Genomic DNA, 25,152 nt, shown 5'->3' with positions numbered 1-25,152 from the left:
CGGCGCCGGCCGGAGGCAAAGACGCTTGGCCTTGTCGACGCTGAGCGGAGGCGGGCGGGGTCCGGGTGCGACAAGGCCCTGGGGCCTGCGCGGGGGGGGGGGGGGGGGCAGCGGGGGGGGGGCGCAGTGGGAGGCCGTCTGCACCCCAGGTGGCTCACCCCGCTGCCCCTGCCGCCCCATCTGTCCTGTCTGTCCCCATCACCCTCTCTGTCCCCATCACCCTCTCTGTCCCCATCACCCTCTCTGTCCCCATTGCCCCGTCTGTCCCATCAGTCCCAATCACCCTGTCTGTACCCACCACCCGTCTGTCCTTATCACCCTGTCTGTCCCCACCACCCTGGCCCTGTCGCCCTGTCTGTCCCCACTACCCTGTCTGTCCCTCTCGCCCTGTCTATCCCCACTGCCCTGTCTGTCCATGTCACCATGTCTGTCCCTGTCGCCCTGTCTGTCTCCACTACCCTGTCTGTCCCCACTGCCCTGTCTGTCCCTGTCGTACTGTCTGTCCCTGTCGCCCTGTCTGTCCCCACCGCCCTGTCCCTGTCGCCCTGTGCCCCCCCCCCACCTGCCCACCTGCCCAGCCAGGATGCGGCTCACTGGCCCCAACAGAGGGCTGGACGGGGAGGCTCCCAGCATCCCTAAAAGCTCCGTTTGCAGCCCTGCTGCCAAGAAGGTACAGCAGCCCTTTGTGCCCGCGGCCGCTGCGCTGAGATGTGCTGGTGATTTAATTTACTTGGGGAAGAATCTGAAACCCGGAACAGCTCAGCCGGATTAAGCTTCCTCAGGGACCCCCCCACCCCCCCACCGCCCACCCCGGAGGAGAAAAGTTACTTCAGCCATTCTGGATCCAGTGTGCCCGGGCCTTGTTGCTCACGACCTTCCTCCGCGGAGAGACACCAGGGAATAAAGCTAAAATCAGTAAGAAAACCTTGCATCTTTTTAGCCCATTCCTGGTACATCCATTACCTAATATTTTATTTAAAAGCTCAGTCTTCCACTAATTCAAAATACTAATTTCAATTTCGGGAACATCCTGACCTGACCTGGGGTGGAGTTTATGCTCAGCGTTGAAAAAGGGACAGAGGGAGAGAGAGAAAGGAGAGGAAGATGAGAAGGGCGGCTGCGGCGAGGTGACGGGGTAGCTGCGCGGCTGGGGCTTATCTTACAAACAACTTGTTTTAAAGACCTTAAAAAAATGGCCTTTCAGGACAGCACATTCGTATTCATTAAGCGGCTGCTGGATTCTGATGGCCCCAGTCCAGTCACTCACGTCCCCCTGGGCTGCACAACCCCGCCTCCAACTTGGACCGTCTTTCCCTGAAGCCGCGTCCTCCTTCTGGCCTCCCTGGGGCACCTCTGCCCGAGTCCCCGGGTTCACCCGGCGATCACCCTGGACTCTGCTCGGGGACCCCAGCGTCGCCCGGGTGCTGCCTCCCTCCGCGGCCAGAGGGGTGTCCTGGTGGCTTCCAGGCCCGTGCTCAGGCCTGCAGCGGCTCCCACCAAATCCCACGGAGGCGTGAGCCCCTCGGGTGGCAGATCTCTCCAGACTTTCCGACAGGACATTCGTGTTTCGGTGCTTTGGATGGTGCAGCCCCGGGGCACTTGGAAACCGCACCAGAGACGCGCTTGCCTCCCTGACGCTGGTCACCGTGTCGTGGAATGAGGACATTTAGCATCCCCGGCAGCAGTCACGGGACTCCGCTGAGAAATGTTACTCCAGGTTGAGTCAAACTTCGCTCTGCTCTTCCTGCAGACACGTGTCCGCTGGTTGTGGTCCCATCCAGGTTGGAGTCGGCCCCACGTGCCGCCTCTGCCACGCAAACTGGCCTCGCCACCACCGCCCCGCGTGCGCACGCACACACGGGACCTCATCTTCCATTTTCCTGGATATCACACAGGAGTTTAATCACAGACTGACTTTCCCAAATAAATTGGCCTTATAATCTCTCATTAGACTGTAACTCCTTGAGAGAAAGTACTTGCACACTCATTATTTACCTCTGACTCGAGTTACACGATGCTTTGTGCACAACGAGCGCTCAATACGCAATCATTAAATCGATCTGGGGAAGAACAGCAGGAAGTCAGAGGCCCAGGAAGGCTGATGGGGCCTGCCGGACGGGGCAGCCAAGGCAAGGGCGCACCAGGTCCTTAGGAAGATGAAGACCGAGCAGGCCGGCGGGCTCCGTGGCCCACGCGGGCGCCTGAGGACGAGGCAGCAGCCCAGGTGAGACAGGAGTCAGCAGGAGCTCAGGTGCCCTTGGGGCTCAGGTGGGCACAGGGTGAATGAGTCACCAAGAGCAGCTCAAAGAGGCATCAGGAAACCAAAGGACAGAAGCAAGACTGATCCCGGTACGTGGTTAGGAAGCTGGGTGCCAGCGGTCTTGGCAGGTTGTTCCGGGGCCTCACAGCAGGTGGAAGGGAGCGGCCGCGTGACCCCGAGACACCACGACGCATGTCGTCCCGGCTCCCAGCTCTCTCCTGGGCTTCCTCTGAGGGTGGGCCCGGCCCTGCTTTGTCGTGCAGGCTCCGCGGGCGAGGACAGGCCTCCGGGAGCGCTCGGCCTGTTAACACGCAGGGGGCAGCGGAAGCCAGAGGAAGCCCGTGGAAGGCAGAGCCGGGGGTGGGGACGTGGGCCGCCCGGCGGTTCGGGGGTACGGGCTGCGGGTGGGCGCAGGAAAGCAGGGCTTGAGGAGCACACCCAACTAAGGGCCCCTGGGCCTCTGATGGGTGGCGGGGAGGAAAAGCGACTTTGGGGAAGAGAAACCACGCGTGAGAGCGAATTTTGCAGAGGGGATGGGAGGGAAGAAATGCTGCAAAGGTAAGCGCGTAGGTAAAAGCAGCTGCGCTGGGTGCGAGGCTTGGGCCCCGGGCAGGGAGGAGGCGGCCGGGCCCGCGCCCTGAGCGGGACCCCAGAGCCCAGGCTGAGGTCCCGAGAGCCGAGTCTCCCTGCGAGGGGGACGGAGCCAAGTGGTGGAGGACGAAGGCCGCAGAGAGCACAGGGCGGTCCCCTGGCGGGAAGCAGCTGCGGGAGGGAGAAGAGACCGGAATCAAGTGGGAAGTGCGTCTGGTTTGGAATCGTAGAGACCGTGGCCTACGGGAGAGGACCGCGGAGGCGCCCGTGACGAGTTACTGAAGGAGCATATGGTGAAGGCCCCCCCGGAGCAGGCGACCTGCGACATCCTCCTCGCCGAGGCCGCCCGGGGAGCAGCGGCCGGGAACACCCAGACACGGGACACCGAAGCCGGGCGGCGGGGCGGGAGGGGGCAGGAGGGGGCCACGAGCGTCGTGAGCCAGCGGCCAGCTGTCCAGTGTCGGGGACGAGGGTGCAGGTGGCCTGGGGGGGTTGCGAAGGTGTGTCCACTCATACGCGGGAAGTCACCCGGTTTATGACAGTCCTGGGCGCCCCGTGTTTATCGCGGCGCCGGCCCAGCAGCCAGACGTGCGAGGCTCGGGGCCATCGGCAGGCGGGCGGACAGGGAGCAGCCCAGTGTGCCCGCCCCGGGGGGTCGACTCCGGCCCCGGCTGCAGCAGGGCTGCCTCGAGACAGTGTAAGGCCGAGGAACTGGGTCCGGCCACAAGAGGCAAGTGCCACGCGATTTCATGTATACGTGAAATTTAAGAAACGAAACAAGGAAAAATTGAGACAAGCCAAGAGACAGACGCTTAGCGATCGAGGACGGTCGCCGGAGGGGGCGGGCAGGGCGCGGGCGGAGCCCACAGGGGCCCAGGAGGGCCTCGTCCTGCCCAGCCCGGGCAACGTCCTCTCGCTCCGCAGACACCCGACGTGAGCATAACCGGGTGGTGACTGTCCTGGAATTTTAAAAATCCATCAATAAACATGGTTTAAAAAAAAAAAAAGAAAGGGATTCCCGGGGGGCCCAGCGGTTTAGCACCTGCCTTCCGCTCAGGGCGTGACCCCGGGGTCCCAGGATCGAATCCCGCGTCGGGCTCCCTGCATGGAGCCTGCTTCTCCCTCTGCCTGTGTCTCTACCTCTCTCTCTCTCTCTCTCATGAATAAATAAATAAAATATTTAAAAAAATAAATTTAAATAAAAGAAGAAAAGTTACTTGCTTGCGCAGAGAGCTGTGACATCCAATTTCCGGCCTCACGCCTCGCCGTCTCCCCTCCGCCTGGTGCCCCACGCGTCTCGCAGGACTTCGCCCCCCAGTCCTGGGACGGGGAAGAGCTTTGCGAGCTTCCTGCCCTTGGCTGCGGCCTTCCCAGCAGCTCCCTTCACCGTGAGGGTCTCGGGTGCGCTCACAGCTCACAGGGTGGCAACGGAGCGGCCTAGACCGGGCGTCCCTTAGCACCCAGACCTCTGCCTGGCAAGCTTGTGGAGGTGGAGCTCGGGAACGAGGTCTGCCCGAGGCACAGCCCGGGCCCTGCGCCCCCTTCGAGCCGGTCACAGAGAGGAGGACTTGGCAGCGCGGAAACAATTGACGTCCTCCCTTGTGATGCTTGGCCCCTGGGGGGAGCCTAGGTGTCAGGGATGGAGCGAAAGAGCCCCCCAGACTGCAGGAGGACCCGCGGCTGTCCACGCCCCTTCTCCAGACCAGGCCAATCTCCGAGCCAACTGCTCCCTTAAACCACCCCACGGCTGTTTTTAACCCAAGGTTCTACCCAAAGCTGTGCCTTCAAGGAGCAAGTGGACATTTGGAGCCCAAAGGCAAGTGAGCTGAGGCTCAATGACATGCAAGGGTTGTTTTTTGTTGTTGTTGTTGTTTTTGTATTATTTTGTTTTTCATTCTCTAAATACGTGCAGGGGAATATGGTCCTGTGTATGATCCCCCGAAGGGCTCTTTTGCACACGGACGATACATCGCTACCACTTACGAAAGAACAGAAGATTCATCCCCACGCGTTCATTTTGTCACATCCTGGAGCCAAAATTCGTCTCAGGGATAGGAAGGAGGAAAAGGAGCTGCTCCGGCATGGCCACACCGGGGGTGTGGGTGGGGGGGGGGGACCCCGTTGACATGAAATCTTTCATGGGGTAAAATGACAGGAGGGTGACTTCTGAATGAAGACTGAGGATGACCTCGGCGTGGATCTTCACGTCAGTCGCAATCAGAACTGCAGTCTTCTCATTTCTGAAGTTGGGGAAACAAAAATAAATAAATAAATAAATAAATAAATAAATAAATAAATAAAAATTTAAAAAAACAAAAATAAAGTCGGGGAAACAATACCTGCCTCCGTGCTCACTGTGAGGACCAGAGGCGAGCCCAGTGCTTTGTGCGGGGAGTGTGTTCTACGAAAGGGGCTGCGTGGGCGGGACTTCCAAGGGAGGCTCTTCTCCAAAGGAGGTTCGTGTCGGGGCGTGAAGGGTAGAAATAACGGTCGCTGCCACAAAGCCAGCTGCCGTAGAGCCGGGCTTATCTGCCTGTCTCTCCCTAAAGGGGATTTTCGTTGTGGTGCCCCGCAAGATGAATCACTGGACACCAAGACGAGTGCACGTCCAACATCTATTACTGGGATCTTCCTTAATGCTTTCAACACCATCAAAAAAAAAAAAAAAAAAAAAGGCCAACCAGCCAGTTGGAGACCATTCAACACTAAATAAACATTTGGAGTGGGGCCATGCATTTTGCAAAATTACAATCTGCTTAAAATAGATGGCCTCAGAGGTCAGCTCCAAATGTACTGCATTGGATGGCCACATTTGTTTACTTCTCTCCAAAGGGAATCTGGGGGCAAGTGCCTCAGACAGCTGCTCGGGGCATCAGGCGCTAAGGACGGACGCCACCGTTCCTTGAACAGGATGTGCCGCGCCACTGCTTCTATTTTAAAAAGGCCCCCATGTACCGCTGCCGAGAAGGCAAGGGCCCCCCGACAAGCGCGCAAGCCCCACGGTGGGCAGGCCAGGAGGGAAGTGGAAATGGTGGAGGGAGGGAGGTTGTGCACACATCTCTGTGCCCTAGAGCCCTGCTGGGTCTCTAACTTCTCCTGCCTCTAGCAGAATGACCTCCTGGTTTTCTGACAGACAGGCAGACAGACAGACGAACAGTCCTAAAAGCTTATTGAAAAGCTAGACGCGCCTCAAAGGTGGTTTTCACAAAGCGCTATTTAGGCAAAATGGCTAGATATTTCCCCAACATAAAGGCACGTATTGAAAATAAGGAGGTGGGTTTATGGCAAAAGTTTCTTGGGTTTGCAAAAAATAAAACGTGAAAAAATAGTTTTAGATGTCGACAGCTCTCCCTTTTCATCTCTAATGAAGTAATAATAATAATGGCATCACATACGCTTTCTTAGCAGAAAAAAATTTTTAATGGCCGAGAACAGAACTGCGAGACATGGAAGAGACTAATAAATTGGCTATTAAAACACGTTTTAGGAAATCATTAACTTTGAGTATGCTGTGTAAAGTAGTTCTCGAGTTTTTCATTGATCCATCTTAAAATGAGGAATAAAAGAAATGGCTCCAGCAAGTACGAATATTTTCTTTGTACTTTCAGAATATTTTATTTGAGGTGAAATCCCAGTTCTTCCGAGACAGCCTGCCTTGACTGTTCTAACCTGCACCACTTTTCGGCTTTACTGACGTTTTAGGGAAAATATAGTTAGTCCACTGCAGTCTGGAGCTAATCACCCACCACAGCTTCTGTGGCTTTTGCTTAACTGTTTCACTTGTGTTTGTTTTGCTTCCCCAAGTAGATGGTAAGCATTTTGAGGTCGGCGTCTAAACCCTCTATTTACTGTGCACGTATTGGGCACTTGTTTAATGCTCAGCACTCAGAACCTCCATTAAATACGGAAAAGATTTTTTTTTTTTTTGGATTGCTGCGGTTTGAAGGGGGGTGTCTCATATGACGTATTGCTTCAATTAGTGCTAGCCAGCACGCAGGCAGATTAAAATCACCCGACTGCATATTAGAATTACCTGAGGGACACCTGGTGGCTCAATCAGTTGAGGGTCCGGCTCCTGACTTCAGCCCAGGTCATGATTTCAGGGTGCTGAGACTGAGTCCTACCCGTGTCGGGCTCCACGGTCAGCGGGGAGTCTGCTTGGGATTCTCTCCTTCTCCCTCTGTCCCTCCCCTTGCTGGTGTGCTCTTTCTCCCCTCTCTCTTTCTCTCAAATAAATAAATAAGTCATTAAAAAATTTACCTGATAAGCTTTTAAAACATTCTTATGCCCCACACTAGATGCTAGATTAAAACAGAGAGGAAAAAAGGGTCGCATGTCTTTGCCATCGAGGGGATCATAAATTTAGGGCCTAATGCAAATATTGCAGGTAATCGTAAATAAATATGATGAATACATTCTTCAGATAGACGAGTTGATCATTTTTGGCTTCTTCAGTTACCATTTTCTGAGGATTTACTACAGTGACCTTGACTGGACCTGGCTACTTCCCAAGCCTTCTTCAATAGCTCAGTTCCCAACCATTCTCTAAGATGAGGTTATTTTCACAGATGGCTAAAGTCATCTGTTGTTTGCTCGATGTTGACTATTTTTGCTTATGAGTTATATTTGCACGTTCTAGGGGAAAAGAACATGGAGATGTAGCTTCATGTGTCACAGACACGATCTATTAATACTATGTATTTTGGCAAAGATAAATGCCAGATTTATCCTTTCACCTAGAAGTAGACTAGATTTGTCCTCCCACATAAAATGCTGGAAGGACCAGCTCCTAAAATATTAGACATCAAGCAAAGAAGGTTAGAGATCCCTGAGGAAGCAAAGGAGGTGAGAACTGCAGGTGCCCCAGCTCACTCCCGAGAGAAAGACTCCAGACCACGGTGCGAGGAGGGGAACCCAGGGTGAGCAGGGCAGAGGACATGGAGGAGGGAGAGCAGGGGAGTCAGAGCATCAGTAGGCCATAGAGTAGAATCCTGGGGGGGGGGGAGGAAAACTTCAAGATTTGCTGGAGACCCCCCTCGAATATTCGACTAAGTCCCGACGAGCAAATGACAGTGAGGAAGCTGCTCAAGAGTATTCCAGGGAGCAGAGCCCAGGACAGGGTCTGTTTCCCACAAGACAGAAGACAAAACCTCATAAATCATGGTTGATGGACTAGAGCAGGGGAAGGCCAGCTATGGTGCCAGCCAAGGCAGCCCCACACTGACCACAAGGCTGTGAATGACATTTTATTGACATACAGCTGCGCCCATTTCCTTCTGTACTTGCTAGGGTCGCTTTCGTGCTACAGGGACAAAATTGAGTAGTTGGGACTGAAACTAGATAGCCCACAAAGTCTAAAATATTTACCATCTGGCCCTTTGCAGAAAACATTTGCTGGTGGACACCTAGTTAAAGTACTAAGAAGGGCCTGTGTCAGCAGTGGGGAAAAAACGAACCCCGGACGGACTAAACGCTGCTCTGGTCCTACCTAATAAAACTTCTTTTTAAAAGCAAGATCTAAAGGGAAGGGATTTCTTAATGAGTTACTTAACTACGTTCCAGAAGAAAGCTCAAAAATATCTTCAGGAGCACAACAAGGTAAAATTCACAATGTCTGGCATCCCATCAAACGTTACTTGGCAAGCGGAGGCGCCTGGGTGGCTCAGTTGGTTAAGTGTCTGACTCTTGGTTTCAGCTCAGGTCATGAGGTCAGGATCCTGAGATCAAGCCCCACATCAGGCTTTGCACCCGGTGTGGACCGTGCTTAAGATATTCTCTCTCTCTCTCTGTCTCCCCTCGCCCCTACCCCCACTCATGCTCACGTGCACACATGCACGTGCACTCTCATGTTCTCTTGCTCTCTCTTTTAAAAAAAAGTTACTCAGCAAGCAAGCAAAGAAGGAAAATATAATCCATTAAGTAGGGGGGAAATACCAATTAAAACTGACCCAGAGATGACACATGATAAAATTAATAGACGAGGACATTATTATGGTTGCATGCCACGGGCTGGTGCCTGAGGAAAGATGGAACATGCCGGACAAAGACATGAAAGACCCAAATTGAAATGTTGACCACTGACGTATAGGACAACATAAACACGAAGGAGAGTGGGGGGGGGGGCATAAGTGTAATTCTGCTGTCATTGTTTGTGAAGTGGTTTACTATGGTCCGAAGGTAGATCGTGATAACACACAAACATGTGATCTCTAGAGAGACTACTCTAAAAAAGGGAACACAGCATGATGGTGTTAAGCCCATCAAATAAATTCTTCATTCAAAATTGTCTTCATTTCTAACATTTCCATCCATAGGCTAACATTCCTCGTATATATTCATGTTTCTCGTCAACCTTTTCCATTAAGACTTTAATATATTTACATGGTTATTTTTTAAAGACGGTTTTTTAGAGCAATTTCAGGTTCACGGGAAAATCAAGAAAAAGACGTAGAGATTTCCAATATACCCCTGGGCCCCCACCCATGCTTAGCCTGCCCTGTTATCAACACCCCCCCCCTCCCCGAGTGGTACACTTGTTACAATTCATGGAACTATACTGACACCTGATAATCACCCAAAGTTCATTCTTGGTATGCATTTTACGGGATGGAACTAATGCGTAAGAGCATGTATCAATCATTAAGGACCATGCAGAGTATTTTCACTGTGCTAGAAAGCCTCTGTCTCTTCCTACTCATCCCTCTTACCACCAATGCCTGATAATCACTGATCTTTTTACTATTTTCATAGTGTTACATTTTGCAGAATGTCCTATGTCTGAAATCATGCAATAGACTCTTCTTTTTTTATATACAATGAACTGAGTGGGTTTTTAAAAAAGATTTTATTTATTTATTCGTGAGAGGCACAGAGAGAGAGACAGAGACACAGGCAGAGGGTGAAGCAGGCTCCCTGCGGGGAGCCCAATGTAGGACTCAATCCCGGGACCCGGGGTCACAGCCTGAGCTGAAGGCAGATGCTCAACCCCTGAGCCACTGGGGTGTCCCACAATAGACTTTTCAAATTGGCTTCTTTCACTTAGTAATATGCAGTGAAGACTCATCCGTGTCTTTTTATGGCTTAATAACTCATTTCCTTTTAGTACTAAGCAATATTCCATTGTCTGGACGTATCACAGCTTATTTATCCATTCACCTGCTGGAGGACATCTTGGTTACTTCCGGTTTTGGAAATGAAGGATAAAACTGCCGCAAGTAGGCTTTTGTGTAGACATAAGTTTTCACTTCCTCTGAGTAAATACCAAGAAACGTGGTGGCTGGATTGCATGGTAAGTGCACGTCAGCTTTATAAGAGACCATCAGAGTGTCTTTCAAAGGGGTTGAACCTTTTCATTCTCCTACATTCTCACCAGCAATGAATGACAGCGCCTGTCGCTCCACATCCTCACCAGCATTTGGTGGTGTCGGTGTTCATGATTCAGGCCATTCTAATGGGTAGGAAGTGGTAGGTCAATGTTTTAATTTGCATTTCTCTGATGACATATGGTGTGGAGCATCTTTTCATACGTTTATTTGCCATCTGTATATTTTCTTTGGGTAGATATCTAATAATGTCTTTGATCCATTTGTTAATTGGGTTATTTCCTTTTTTTGTTAACTTTTAGGATTTGTGTATTTTAGATATCAGTTCTCCATTGGATGTGTCTTTTGCAAATATCTTCTCTCAGGCTATGACTTGTCTTATTCTCTTGACCTTGTCATTTGCAAATCAGAAGTTTTTGATCTCAATAAAATCCAATTTATCAGTTTTTTCATTCATGGATCATGTTTTTGGTGTTGTATCTAAAAAAGCATCATCATACCCAAGGTAATCTAGGTTTACTCCTATCTTATCTTTAAGGAGTATTACAGTTTGCATTTTATATTTAGATCTATGATTCATTTGACTTAATTTTTGTGAAGGGTGTAAGATCTGTCTTTATTTTTATTTATTCACTTTTTTTGCACCTGGACATCCAGATATTCCAGCACTATCTGTTGAAAAAAATTATTTTTGCTCCTATATGGCTATTTTAAGTTCCTTTTCTTGAGAATTTTATTTTTTAAAAAAACTTTATTTATTCATGAGAGACACAGAGAGAGGGGCAGAGACACAGGCAGAGGGAGAAGCAGGCTCCCTGCGGGGAACCCGATGTGGAACTTGATCCCAGGACCTCAGGATCACAACCTGAGCCAAAGGCAGATGCTCAACCACTGAGCCACCCAGGTGTCCCTCTTGAGAATTTTAATAACTGGAACATGTATTGATCTACTATCTTTTTTTCTGCTGGTTATGGTTAACATTTTCCAGTTTCTTCACACATCTTGTAATTTTTTATTGAATGCTGGACATTATATGTAAAAGAAGAGTGGATTGTCTCCCTCTCTGATTACGACCATTCAGCCTTCCCTCCCTTCCCCCCATGAAAGACTCTTCACTATAGAAAACAAACTGAGGGTTGCTGGAGGGGAGTTGGGTGGAAAGATGGGGTAACTGGGTGATGTGCATTAAAGAGGGCATATGAGGTGATGAGCACTGGGTGTTGTGTGCAACTGATGAATTACTGAACACTACCTCTGAAACTAAATGTACTATATGTTGGCTCATTGATTCTGAATTTTTAAAAAAGGAACAAAGAAAAGAATAGTGGAGACTAAAGTAAATAATATTTGCAGATGACATGACGTCATATGTAGAAAACCCTAATGACTCTACCCCAAACTATTAGAAATAATAAATTAACTTATATAACTCAATGCCAAAAAAAAATCCCTCACAAATAATCCAATTAAAAACGGAGGACTAGGGCAACCTGGGTGGCTCAGCGGTTTAACCCCACTTGCAGCCCAGGGCATGATCCTGGAGTCCTGGGATCAAGTCCCACATCGGGCTCCCTGCATGGAGTCTGCTTCTCCCTCTGCCTGTGTCTCTGCCTCTCTCTCTCTTTCATGAATAAATAAATAAAACCTTAAAAAAGAAAAAAACGGAGGACTGGAATAGACATTTTTTCCAAAGAAGACATACATATGGCAAACTGACACTTATCACTAAGCCTCAGGGAAATGCAAATAAAAAACACATAAGCTGGGTAGCCTGGGTGGCTCAGTGGTTTTGTGCCACCTTCGGCCCAGGTTGTGATCCTGTAGACCTAGGATCGAGTCCCACATCGGGATCCCTGCATGGAGCCTGCTTCTCCCTCTGCCTATGTCTCTGCCTCTCTCACTCTGTGTCTCTCATGAATAAATAAATAAAATCTTAAAAAAAAAAAGAAAAACCACATAAGCTATCACCTTACACCTGTCAGAATGTCTAAAATTAAAATACACACACAGGAGAAATAGCAGGTGGTAGCAAGGATGTGGAGAAAGGAGAACCCTCTTACATGGTTAGTCAGAACACATACTAGTGCAGCCACTGTGGAAGACAGTGTGGAGAGTCCTCAAAAAATACCATGCCCTCCAGTAATTCTACTAAGAAAGAAAATGAAAACACTAATTTAAAAAGATCCACACACTGCTATGTGTATTGCAGCATTACTTACAACAGCCAAGATATGGAAGCAGCCCAAGTGTCCACTGATGGATGAGTGGATAAGGAAGCTAGAGTGGATATACACACATGCAGTGGAATATTACTCACCCAGAAAAAAGGAATGAGATCTTGCCCCTTGTGACAACATGGACAACATTATGCTAAGTGAGATAAGCCAAACAAACAAAGACAAGTATCCTATGATTTCACTTACATTTGGAATCTAGACCGAACAAATGAACAAGGAAACAGAACTTTAAGTATAGAGAACAAACTGATGGTCGCCAGAGGGAAGAGGATCGGGGGTTGTGGGCAAAACAGGTGAAGAACAAGAGGCGCAGGCTTCCCGTTATGAGTAAGTCACAGCGATAAGAGGTGCAACAGGGCAAATACGATCCCCAAAAAGTGTGGGGACAGATGGTAGCTGCATTTGTGGGGGGCCTACAGGCCTTCAAATCAGTACTTCGTAGGCCCAAAACCAATGTAACACTGTGTATTAGCCACACTTCAATTAAAAAGATTTTTAAAGATATAATATCTGCACGACACCCTCACCCCAGAAGGGATATCTCTGTCAGGCTACTAGTACCGTGTGCCTCATTCAATCTGCCCCCCGGCTGATAAGGTCTTTTGCACAATTAGAGTCAGGTCACCATTGGCTTTATAAGTTTCCTGGGCAGAATGGGGACTTTCTTCTCATCTGGGTTTGAAATCTGAGAACCTGTGAGACCCTGGAGAACTCTAGGAGTCTCTAGTGTTAAATTGCTGGGGAATTTAAACCCCAGCCCCGGCTTTCTGGGCCTGGGAGCTCGCCCTCTTCCCTGCGGGCGAGCTTACCCCCAACGTTCAGCCGCCGTCTAGTTGAGGGTTGGTGAGGAACCCCTGCTGAGTTACCCCTCTCAGCCCTCCTGCTCTGCCTCTAGTCTTTATCGCCTAGGCCGTTTACTTGGAGATGCCTCCTGGGAGAGAGCCGATGGATGGATACAGGCTTGCTCCACGCGTGGAGTCCCCAGGAGCCCAAGCCATGGTGCCACCTTAGACTCAGCTGTTAGAGTTTCATTGGAGGTTTGCCTAGCTTTCCCTTTCTCCAGTCCGTGTCAGATTCTCTCCAGCTCCAGCTCTTCCACCACAATGACAGCATCTCTGGGTCTCTCTCTAGCTCCCCTAGGAAGTACCTGAATTTTCTGGAATTTGGTTCAGTTAGGCTTCTTTGAATCCCTCAAGTCCCTAATGGGTTAGAAACACATCTATGATTTTGTAGGCGATCTGACTTTTTTCATTGTTAGGATAGAGAAACACTTTCTTGGGACTTTCCCCATTCCAGCTGGAAGCAGACTCTCCAGGGAGCTTACAGCGGAGAATGCAATTTGGCCATTTGTCACAGTGATGATAAAGGTGGTAGACGTAAAACACAAGAGGTATTTATGTTAATTCAGACTGTAGATTAGTAAAAAAAAAAAAAAATACCTTAAACCACTGATTCTTGAGCCTTGAAGCTAATAACTTGAGCTATAGCTTCAATAACTTGAAGCTAAGTTATTTTAATAATTATTTGATACATTTGCATAATTTGCAAATTAATACATTTAAAAATTGATAAGTTATTTGCATAAGTCCAACATTTTATCCGTGGGGGTAAGTTTCCCACAGACCTAAATAAAATTGGAGTTGGTAAGACCTTACAGGTTATTTAATCCTACAGTCCAGAGAACTCTAGGTATCTATGCAAGTCTATTTAGAGCTGCCATGAGATGTGAGAAGCCCAGTCTGCTCTGGTCCCTTTCCCCAAACATTTAATACTGCTTTTATCAGTTTTCTATGTTGAGTTTTGACTTACACATCATTCGAAATAGAGGTTCTGGATCCTTTTATTTATTTATTTAGTTATTTATTTTTTTGGATCCTTTTAAAACTATGAAAATCACAGCCAATTTCCCCTACGTGCACACTTGCAAAAACACAGGAACACACAGATATGCCTACGTTTCCTTGTGAAGGAGACTGAGGCCCCGAGATACAAAGTGACTCCCTTAAATTCACACACCTAACTAATACTGGATGTGGTGCCAGAAACCCTCAAACCCAGTCCCTTTTCTTCTCCCCATGTTCCTCCTCCTCACTAATTACTCTTCCCGCCCTAGACTATTGTGAGTCTCCAGCACACCGGTCGGTTTCAGTGTGGAACCATGGATGAGCAGGTTTGGCGGATTGATGAATGATTCCTAGGGCTTTGGAGACTCTCGTGTGACATCACTTGGACCCAGGTGAAATGGTAATCACCAGTGTATAAATGATTTGGACACTGTAATCTCCCCCTGTGATTTGGTTTGCTTTCTTCCGCTGATTTATTTAGACTGTGTTCTGCTACATCTCCCAACCTTGCTACCCTTGGAGCACCAATAAACGTCAAACAGATTAGACAGGCCCATTACTCAATGGGCAAATTTCTAAAAATGGTACAAAGGTGAAATCCCAGCAGTTTGAGATGATTGGAGTATTTACAGAATGTTAGGAAAACATCTGCTTGGAAGATTCAGAGGTTCAAGAGTTGATGTAATGTTTTATTAGGAGCCTACACCACCACTAGTCACTGGACAGAAAATATTAAGCCATTACAGAGTGAATGAGTTTTGAGTACCTATTATATGGAATGGGCTGTACGGAGTTTGGCTCTCTAATAGCCACTTAGAGTGAATACATTTTGCTTTTATCAAAAGAGAGGAGAATGGAACTCGCTTTTATGGTTTTGTTCAAAGATAAATGTGGGTAGAAAGAGGTATTTTTGTCTTCTGTGCTGACCACTTAGGTTTGGCCATATAGCATCCTTGCTCTGGTGTAATGTCACCAAGGCTCAACAAACAGACAAAAGGCGGTAATAGTTTACCAGAACCAATGCTGGAATTTTGTCTTCATCGTTACCATAGTAACCATTAATACATCACCAATTAAGGAGCCAAACATCATGCAAGACTCACTTGTCTCTACAAGGATCCTAAGACGTAGGTGCGATTGTTCCCGTTATACACATGGGGAACCTGGGGCTTGGCGAGATTAGTAAATTGCTTGAGTCCACATGTCGTAGGTGGTGAAGTTGGGATCCTAACCCAATCAGATGAATCCCAAGGTTCTTGCTTTTTCCACTTTTGTCATTGGTTGTACAGAATACGTTAGTTTAAGGTTGAAGTAGCACCAACCCCCACCCCGACCCCCCGCCAGAGAGGTTGTTCTGGTTATTCTATGAGCACGAGAAGTTTATAATCTCTTTCAAGGAACCATCCAGAGTAAAGTCTGTTACTGGGGACACACGGCGATTACCAATGGATTAGTTCTAGAATCACACTTCTGTAATCTCGTCTTCACCAAGATTTAATTACATCTCCGGCGTTTGCTTTGTGATGCTGCTGCCCTCCAACAGCTAACGGGATAGTTGGTGGAAGTCTGCAAATAAGAACACGCTCTGCCTGACGAGGGGGCGAGGTAGCACAGGAGCCGCGCTCGGCAGGAGCCCACCAGTATTTCCAGTCTGTGATGCTCAGCTCACCGCACAGTGTTATACAGACACGGCTGCCCACACGTGCACGCGTGCACACGCACACGCCAAGAGAGAAAGGGTGAGAGGAGGGACGTACGGCTTCCTTCCTCTTGCTTCGCGTTTCTAATGAAACAGTGTTGAATCGTCACTTAGGAATCACAGTTTGGGGCTATGTCTTCAGAACTAGGTAAACATCACCTGACGTCCAATACACGCTCTGCTGACTGGTAGTTTTGCGTCCCAAGTAACCTGCAAAGGGAAGGGTACTCGCTAGACCGACTGCCCGACTTGGGCAGCTCCTGGCGGGAACGCGGCATAACAGAAGGCTTTTGTGACCCTGGGAGACAGTCGAACCGGAAACAACCTTCCTATCCTGCCAGCTTTCATTACCAGACCCCACTGAACAAGTGAAGCCTATTTAACATCTGTCCGGGAAGGAAAAAATCCATCCAGTTCTTTTTTATCCTGGGGATATTTCCTTCCACCTCACTTCTCAGCGCAGCCTCACTGTGCTACACCAAGTCACACGGCGTCCTGATGTCACCACATTTCCCCGCGCGTACGCTGCTGCCCGGCCCTCGCTCCTGCAACATACCCTGCAGTACCTGGAAGCCAGCGTCAGGGCTCGACACCTGGCAGGCTGAGGCCTGCAGCGCGTTTGGACAGAAATGGCTCCATCCTGACAGCTGCCCAGGTTCAGTGCTAGAACCGTTCGGGGCTCAAGAAAGAATGAGGCAACCTCGAGTCAGAAAGCAAGAGTGTCTTGAATAAGCACCCGGGCTTTCACAGGTACACACACACCCGGGTCTTGTCATGCTGTCAACTGCTTTTGCAGTAGGCGGCCCGAGGTTCCTTGGCATGCCAAGTGCAGCATGCGCCTCAAGGGAGCTCTTCACGGGAGATCCTAAAAATACAGAGCACTAGACGAGACCAAAATAACTGTATTCCCCTAGCTTTTTAGTAGCACCCTCAAGAAACAGAGAGGTCTCTATCTTCACAAGTGCTTTCCCAAATTTCCAGCTTAAATGTCATGTCTTGAGGTCCCAAGCTTCCTCCATCCATGAGACATGGCTTAGGTATAAGTTCATCTCTGATCAGAGGAGCCGAAATCATGTTTTTAAAAAAATCACTAGGGGGGACCCCTGGGTGGCACAGCGGTTTAGCGCCTGCCTTTGGCCCAGGGCCTGATCCTAGAGACCTGGGATCGAGTCCCGCGTCGGGCTCCTGGCATGGAGCCTGCCTCTCCCTCTGCCTGTGTCTCTGCCTCTCTCTCTCTCTCTCTGTATCTGTCATGAATAAATAAATGAAATCATTTAAAAAAATCACTAGGCAGTCTACAGAGACCTGAATTCTATAAATTCGCAGCCGCACTACTTGGGCAAGTCACTTCTCTCATCTGAAAACATGAAAAGGCGGGGAAAGTATTAAAATGTGTTGAGTTACTGGGCACCTTAGCATCATAGCCTAACTAAATGATTTCCAATATTTAGTCTAGTTTTAATTTTCTACTCTTTTTACTAAGTGCTTAAATTGAGCAAAGGTTTGGGAGAGATTCTACAGGCCAGGCATGGTGCTATGCACTCCAAGAACCATTAATACCACTTTCAAGTTGAAATACAACTTTTTTGTCAATAAAATTTGCAAGAATTGTTCCTTATGGTATTAATGAGCTGGTGTCTTACTCACCCTGTCACATAATCCTGTCCGGAATTTGTCATTTTACTCTTGGAGGAATTTTTCCATTCCTCTCAGGGAGATGTACTGTGACTTCACTCATCTGAGCTTCTGCATATTATTTTTTTACCTTATTTAAATTCAATTATTTGACATAGTGTATCATGAGTTTCAGATGCAGAGGTCAGTGATGCATCAGTTGCATATCACACCCAGCCTTCATCCCATCATGTGCCTCCTTAGTGCCCATCACCCAGGTACCCCGTCCCCACCCACTCCCCTCCAGCGACCCTCACTTTGATTCCTATAGCTAAGAGCCTCTTAAGGTTTGTCTCCCTATCTTTACCTCTAAAATGGAATCTGTAAGTTAGACGTTTAATTGGAAATAAACGATGAATGGAGTCAAGGGAACAGAGTTCAAGTTCTGACTGTGGCACCAACCAGTTGGGCAATAATATTAGTCAATTTACTTTGTCTGCCTATGCACCACTTTCTTCATATGGAGAATTGGGGAGAGATGGTTTTAACCTATTCCTAAAATTCTTGTACAGCTTTAAAAGAGAAACTGTCTAAACCTGCCCTCTACCATATAGCAGCCACTAGACACACTGAGCACTTGAGATGTGGCTATTCCAAATCAAAATGTGCCCCCAAAATATGTCATTAATAATTTATAATATTGATTGCATAATGAAGTGATAAATATCTTGGATATACTGAGCTAAATACAATATATTGTTAAAATTAATCCCACCTTTTTACTTTTTATTTGCATGTGGTTAGCAGACAACTTAGATTACACATGTGGTCCACGTTTGCGGTTCCATTATCTTTCTGTTGGGCAGCTCTGCCCCAAGCCCTCTCCATCACCGAATTACTCAACAGCCAACAGCTTGTGTAGAGGTAAGTGGGCCACATTGTCCTGGTTAAGAAAGAAAGAAAAAAAGAGAGAAAGAGAGAAAAAATAAGAAAAGAAAAGAAGAAGAAGATAAGATGAAGATGAAGATGAAGATGAAGATGAAGATGAAGATGAAGATGAAGACGACAACAAGGACAGGAAAATGAGGAGGGCATCCCAGGGCTCCCCAGGTGCCCTGACCAGGGAAGCCCCGAGGAGCGCTTTGTCCTCACAGCCCAGGGCCGGCACCATGCAGGTTTGGGAGGCGGCAAGCCTGAGAAACAGGCAGGTGGCAAGACCCCCCCGCCCCGTCCCCGCTTTTATATTAGAAAAGACAGCGGGACCCTGATGGGAAGCGGGGCCGGGAGGAAAAAGGGCCGGAGCAGCCGGGTCGGAAGGAGTTCCAGGGCGGCTTGACTCAGGGAAGGAGAGAGAAGGATCTGGACTGCGCCGGGTAAAGCAGACGCGGCCTCCCCTCCGCTCTCACCCTTTCGCTTCCCTCTTCATCCCTCCCTTTACCCCCGCTCTCCCTCTGCCAGGGGCTGTCCCCGAGGTGTCTCGTTCCGTGGGAACGGGTCTCTGAGGCTGGTGGCATCGCCGTGGTTCTCCATCGCGCCCCGAGGGTCACGGAGGCGGGGCCCCTAGTGCTGCCCGCCGGCCCCCCCCCCAGCCACAGCCGTGCACCTGCTCCCGGCCGCCTCCCCGGCGCGAGCTCTCCAGGCCCTCCGTGAGGACAGCTGAGAAGCCCCCGTGCTTCACATTTGAAAACTGCTTCCTAAAATATGACAGGACTAATTTTTGAAAACTCTTTTTCTTCCTGCTAACTAAACACTGTCCAAATATTAATCAGATTTGAATACTTAGGCTAATAAAATAAGTAGGTCTCTGCTCATTTGAAAAGCTCAGTCAAACCTGTGAAGAAACACAATTAGCTGATACCCTGTCTGCCTTGCAGTGAGAGATTTGGGCAAAAGGCACATTAAAACATTGTAGCCAAAAGAATTAATTTGGTTGATTACGAAAAATCTACTAATATAAATGCGTGAACCCAAACCTTTAAAATCACGGTCACGTAACTTCTCTAATTTGGTTTCAACAGAAGTAGCAAAATATTTTTCCCTTTCACGTTCAGGAACTACAGAAGACAAATGAAATACACACATTGTAGTTATTTGAAATACGGTTCCACAGTGTTCCATCTGTAATACCCCAAATGCCAGCGTTAATCCATCTCTAAATCCATGAGGCTTTCAGTTCAGACCCCAAGGAAGGCATAAGTAATACACACAGAAACTGTGCCAGTTCAACACCCACAACAGAAGCCAGAGCCTCCTAAGACTGGATTGGGAATTAGACTTCAAACAAATCTCTAAGTTGAGGATTTAAACACAAACAGGAGCTAGGGTGGGTTTTTTTCTTTTTTTGTGGGGGGGGGGAGGAGGGAGGTTGTGGTTTGTTGTAAGTCATAGAGAACACAACTCTCCAAATCATTTTTTTATTATTTCATCTCAACCTATATTTTCTGTCTGTGTTGCAAAATCCTACAAAGAAAGAGGAGCTAAGTATAATCTGACTCTAGGAGACCCAAGAATATCTAAATACACCATCAACAGATGCAGGAGGTGAAAGTTGTTCTCTTTGTCTAATAACTTTATTTACAAAATAATTCTGAGTTGTTTTATGTAGCATTTCCTCTGGTGCATTTAAGTATAAATATATATACTGTAGATTAAGGTAGGATAGAGGATGGTAATTAGAAGCCATACCTAACAAAATCAATGAAATTAAGACGAATTATCTATAAAATATAAATAACAGGAAATGTAATTTGATTTAGAAAATTTCAGTGCTCAAGAAACTTTCACAAGTACCCGTATAACATAAAAGAAGGCATTTGTCTGTGTAAATAAGTTAGAGGGAGCCTGGGAGATACAGTCTGATAGACAGGAGATGTATACGGATGTATTTTTTTCCTTTTCAAATCAGGAAATATCTAGAAGTATTTTAAACAAAGTCAAAGTTCAACTCAGCACAAAATTTCAGGTGCACCTCACCTTTTGTCACAGATAGACTCTTAAAATTTTGTCTAAGAATTATATTTATATGAACAAAGTGTGGTGATGGCCCAAAGTACGGTCATCGGTTAAAGTACGGTCATCTGGTAAACCCAAAGCATGATCATCTGGTGAGTCCTTTATTAAAAACAATTAACTACTTCCTCACTTGTCAGTGTTATAGATTTTTCATTCCACCAATAATCCAGGCGCACCCTCTATGTTGCAGGCACCAAATCTACGGCGCCAAACAAGGCAACATAGTCCTACAGTCAAGGAACTTAGAGTATCCATGCACAGACGAACAAGCGAATAAAACAATTTCTTAAGTACAAAGTGTGCTGAGGGCTATCAAGGAAATAAACTGAATAATCACGGAAGACTTCAACGAAGTGACATCTAAGCTAACCTCTAAAAGCTAAGAAGGTGCTCACCCACTAGTCAGAAAGAGAGCAAATGTGTGTGTGCTTGGTGAGGTGCATCGTGGTGGAGGGAGCCACATCCAAAGGCCTGTGGAGTGAAGAAGGCCAGAGGGCAGTGAGGAAGGAGGGGGTGGGCGGAGAAGGGGTCACATAGGCTGGGGCTGTGGACGGGAGGTGGGAGTTTAATCCAAGCGGTATTTCTGAACCCTGCAGAGACTCAACTGATGAGGGGTAGTGGAAGCCAAGCCACGTGTCAGGAGTCTATTGCATAACTGGAAAGACGATCGGAACTGGACTGAGGGTTTATAGTGCAAATAGAGATAGGTGGGAGGACAGGAGCAACAGGGCTTGCTCAGGGCTTGGATGCAAGGCTTGATGAAGAAGTTCACATCAAAGACACCTCTCAGATATGTCTACAATCCAGATCTTTACATAAACTCTTCTGATGTGATACGAGGGCTGCATTCTAACTGCGTGCACCAGTCCATCGCATGTGAAAATGCACTCTGGTTTAGTAAGAATCCGTGTGAGCTTCCCAAACACAGATCCTCAAGACCATTCATAACTAAATCTCCATGGGAAAAAAAAAAAAAAAAACATATTGGGCCAAACACGGAAATCTGCAATTTTATCTTCTCTTCATAATATATTTAAAGTAGGACTTTATTATTTTTTAAATTCCTCTTCAAAATCTTTAATAGCTCCCACCTGTGTTGTTGTTTTCTAAAGCTAAATTGGTTAGCTGGTCATCTGGTAAACCCAAAGCATGGGTTTCATTCGTGGAATGAAAAATTTATAACCCTGGTTATAAACTGGTTAACCTAGAAATGATTCAAGGAAATCATTTAACTAGGCCACTGCTTGGAGTAACCTGCCTCAGTGTAAGCTGTGAATCCAAATGGCTAGATGATATCGGGGTAACAGTCTCATCTAGGACAACAATCAGGGACTTGGCATGACCACTTTCATGAAATAAAGGGGAAAAAAAAGAGCAAGAAGGACAGCATCCAATATGCACATACCGAACCGTAAAACTTGTGGCTAAATTACTGCACCAATTTGAAAACCTTAAGATCTAGGAAGAAAAAAAATGACATTAAAAAATTGCTCGGAATCCTTTGAATTATCAAGTTGATTGGCTCCCATTAATGCAGAATGCTTAGAATTTAGGTTTCCAAAACTTACAAGCCACATGACAAAGCTCATGTAAACCCATCAAACTCCTGAGTTTGTGGTTCAGACGTGCTCCTGTGCTATAGTTTTCACCAGCTCATGTCAAGCATATTATGGGAGGATAAACTATAGGTTTTCTCCCAACATTTTCCAAGTGACTCACCTAAGCACTGGGGCGTGGAGAATGGCCAGCAGTGGATGACGGTGGTGTACCTTGCAGACAACCCACAAAGAAACAGAAAGATGTCAAGGACCCACCACAACGACCCTAGACACCAGCACAAGCAGAGGCAAACTGCTGAGAAAGGAGTCCCTATGAGAGCTTTGCTCGCAGCTCCCACCGGAGGCCTGGCCCACAGTTGATACTGTGCTGACCCATCTGTAAAGTGTATGGTTTTCTCCAAATCTGCTCCAATTGCTCACTTATCTGCTGAATTTCTAATGAACGTTTATCGTGTCTACTCAATTTTTACTGAATTTTTATACACACCAAGTGACTGTTCTTTGACTTGCACAACCATTATGAATTTTATCTGTACAGAACTAGGTCAGCTTCAAGAAATCCTGAATATCCTATATAGGAAAAGAGATGCCTAGGCGAAACAGATTCATGCCTGGCTCCCATTTGAAATCATTTCTTCTCATTCCTTTTAATTTCTAAACAGCTAGAATTTTAACTTTAAGTGCTTTGGAAAGTGCTTATAATAACTAATCGGCAAGGGTGCCTGTCAAGGATCTGGATCTTGTTCAATGTGGAAGAGTCTCAGTCTCCTTTTACCTCATGTTTATTAGCATTCTCCAGAAAAACAGAACCAATAGGATGCAATAGGATGTTACATAAGGAGATTTATTACAAGGAATTGGCTCACGTGATCGTGGAGGATGGCAGGTCCAGATGTGCAGTGTGGGCCGTAGGCTGACGACCCAGGACAGCCAATGCTGCAGATAAAGCGTGAAGACAGTCTTGCTCAGGGAGGCCAGTCCTCTTGTTCTGTTCAGGCCTTCCCCTGATTGCATGAGGCCCATCCCATGATGGAGAATAATCTGTTCTACTGGATTAAAATGTCAGCCTCACCGGAAACACCCTGGCAGAAACACCCAGAATAGTGTTTGACCAAATACCTGGCCACCTCATGGCCCAATCCAACTGACATATAACATTAGCCACCAGATCTTGTCACGTCCAATCTCTCCTTTCTCCAAGCACTAAGTCCTATGGTGAAAAGAGCTCGGCCGCAAATTTCAAGTGCTCTCAGGCCCTCATGAACAATGTAGTTTAGCAGCGGAAACACAAGTGGGTGTTGGTATCAGCTGTGACCGGTTCAAATCCTCTATCCAGCAAGGCGGGTTGAGGACCTCGGGGAAGTCATGTGACGTCCTGGAACCCCAGTTCAGCTCCTTGTGCAGTGGAGATGACAGCTTGTCTCCCCTGGGTTTATGGTGAGAATCAACTATCATCCCCCAACGTGCCTGGCACGTGCCAGGCTGCCCACGAGGCTCGTCGGAGCGGGCGGCGCGGCTGCGTGGCCTGCGCCTGACATCAGCTGTGTCTGGCTCCAGGCGGGCGGATCTGCCCGGGACTGAGCTTCGGGAACCCCAGAGCCCCGTGGGAAAGAACCCACAGGGAACGCGGCAGTCAGGCGAGCTGGCCCGAGAAGAGAAAGCCTTAGTTATGGGGCAAGGCTGGCTTTGCGAGTTCAGGGCCACGGCCCGCTGCCTACCGGCGCCTTTCCGGATCCACACCGGAGGCCGGGGGAGGGAGGAAGGAGACTCTGAACAAAAACAGAGTTAGTTTTGCTAGAAACCTGTGGCTTACCCTCTTGCACTTCCTCCCCTCTTCTTTCCCCACGCGCAGGGGCGCCGAGACTTCCTTTACACTGGTGGCTTTGGCCTGCGGAGCCCAGCTCGGTCTCCACACCTGCACTCTCTGCCGGGTGCCTTGGGGGAGGCAGGCACCTGGCTTCCTGCGGGTCCTCCCCAAAGCTGCATTCTTCGGAGGGATTAGCATTTACAGGGACCCCAGAGGGACTCAGCCCTTCTAACCCAAATAGGCAAGCCCACTTCCCAACTAGCAACTTCACAAGTAAGCCACATGTTAGTTAACAGGTACATTCCCTGGTGGGCCACCACGCCAGCCTCCCCCCTGGCCCCCCGACACACGACCCCTCCAAACACGGAAACTGGACTCAGAATCAGGGCAGCATCAGGAATTCACCCTGGGAACTGGCCCAGACGTAAACTGGAAATACACTACAGTGTTGGTTCGGTTTTATGGGCTGAAAATGGTCAAACCTGGTGCACCCAGGATTAGATCTCATCTTTTCAACACTAAGGCTACCTCTGTTTTCCTGGTCTACCTTCCCCACCCTGTGCTGGCCAGCGTCTGTCAGTAGAGAGAAACATTCCTGCTCACTCTCCCCACCAAATCTACTTCTTCTAGATTAGTGCTGACCAAGAGCATGTCCTGCGACATCGGAGCTATCCAATGTGACAGCTATGTGTGGCTCCTGAGCACGTGAAATGTGCTAGTGGGACTTGATGAACAGAACTTTTAATATTGATTCAAGTTGAAGTTGCCCCTGATAGCTAGTGCCTACCGTAGTTGCATCGTGCAAATGTAGATAATCACTCCTCAGCCATATGAGACGCCTGTCGGGCATTTAATAGACACATAACCCTGTTTTCAGGACTGTGGATACCAGCTACACAGCTCTACTCTCCTTGAAAGTCTCTAATTTTAAGGAATTTGAATTCCTCAGTGAAGGAATTCATAGACAATAATTTCTGGTGGGGGAAGCTCTGTTCAACCCTCAAACCATCCTGAGGGTTAATCTTAGGCGAGTTGTTTCAAGGTTCATCACTCGCAAGCCCTAACAATAGAAATCCAAAGAATGAACACCAGTTTGGTTGTCTCTCCAATTCCTGAAGACCTTCTGAGCTCCCTTGGTTCCCAGGATATTCCCAGTAGACCTTCTACCATCTACCCTGTGTACCTGCGGGTCATGTCCTCCCCTCAG

General features: G+C 47.9%; 2 long non-coding RNA genes across 2 annotated transcripts in view; one reads left to right on the top strand and one right to left on the bottom strand.

Moving 5' to 3' along the window:
• Nucleotides 1-823: 823 nt before the first annotated feature.
• LOC140622343 (uncharacterized) overlaps nucleotides 824-25,152 on the bottom strand; it is a 63,301-nt gene continuing 38,972 nt past the window's right edge. Inside the window, exon 5 of the long non-coding RNA XR_012022126.1 lies at nucleotides 824-5,091. This is a non-coding gene — a long non-coding RNA (uncharacterized lncRNA). The remainder of the gene's footprint in view (nucleotides 5,092-25,152) is intronic.
• Nucleotides 15,315-21,072, top strand: LOC140622341 (uncharacterized). Its single transcript, XR_012022120.1, has 3 exons — nucleotides 15,315-15,381; nucleotides 18,372-18,491; nucleotides 20,725-21,072. It is a non-coding gene; the product is annotated as an uncharacterized lncRNA (long non-coding RNA).

Source organism: Canis lupus, chromosome 31, assembly GCF_048164855.1.
Source record: "Canis lupus baileyi chromosome 31, mCanLup2.hap1, whole genome shotgun sequence".
NCBI lineage: Eukaryota > Metazoa > Chordata > Mammalia > Carnivora > Canidae > Canis > Canis lupus.
Note: the sequence above shows the minus strand (reverse complement) of the source record. Positions and strands in the feature narration are given on the sequence as shown.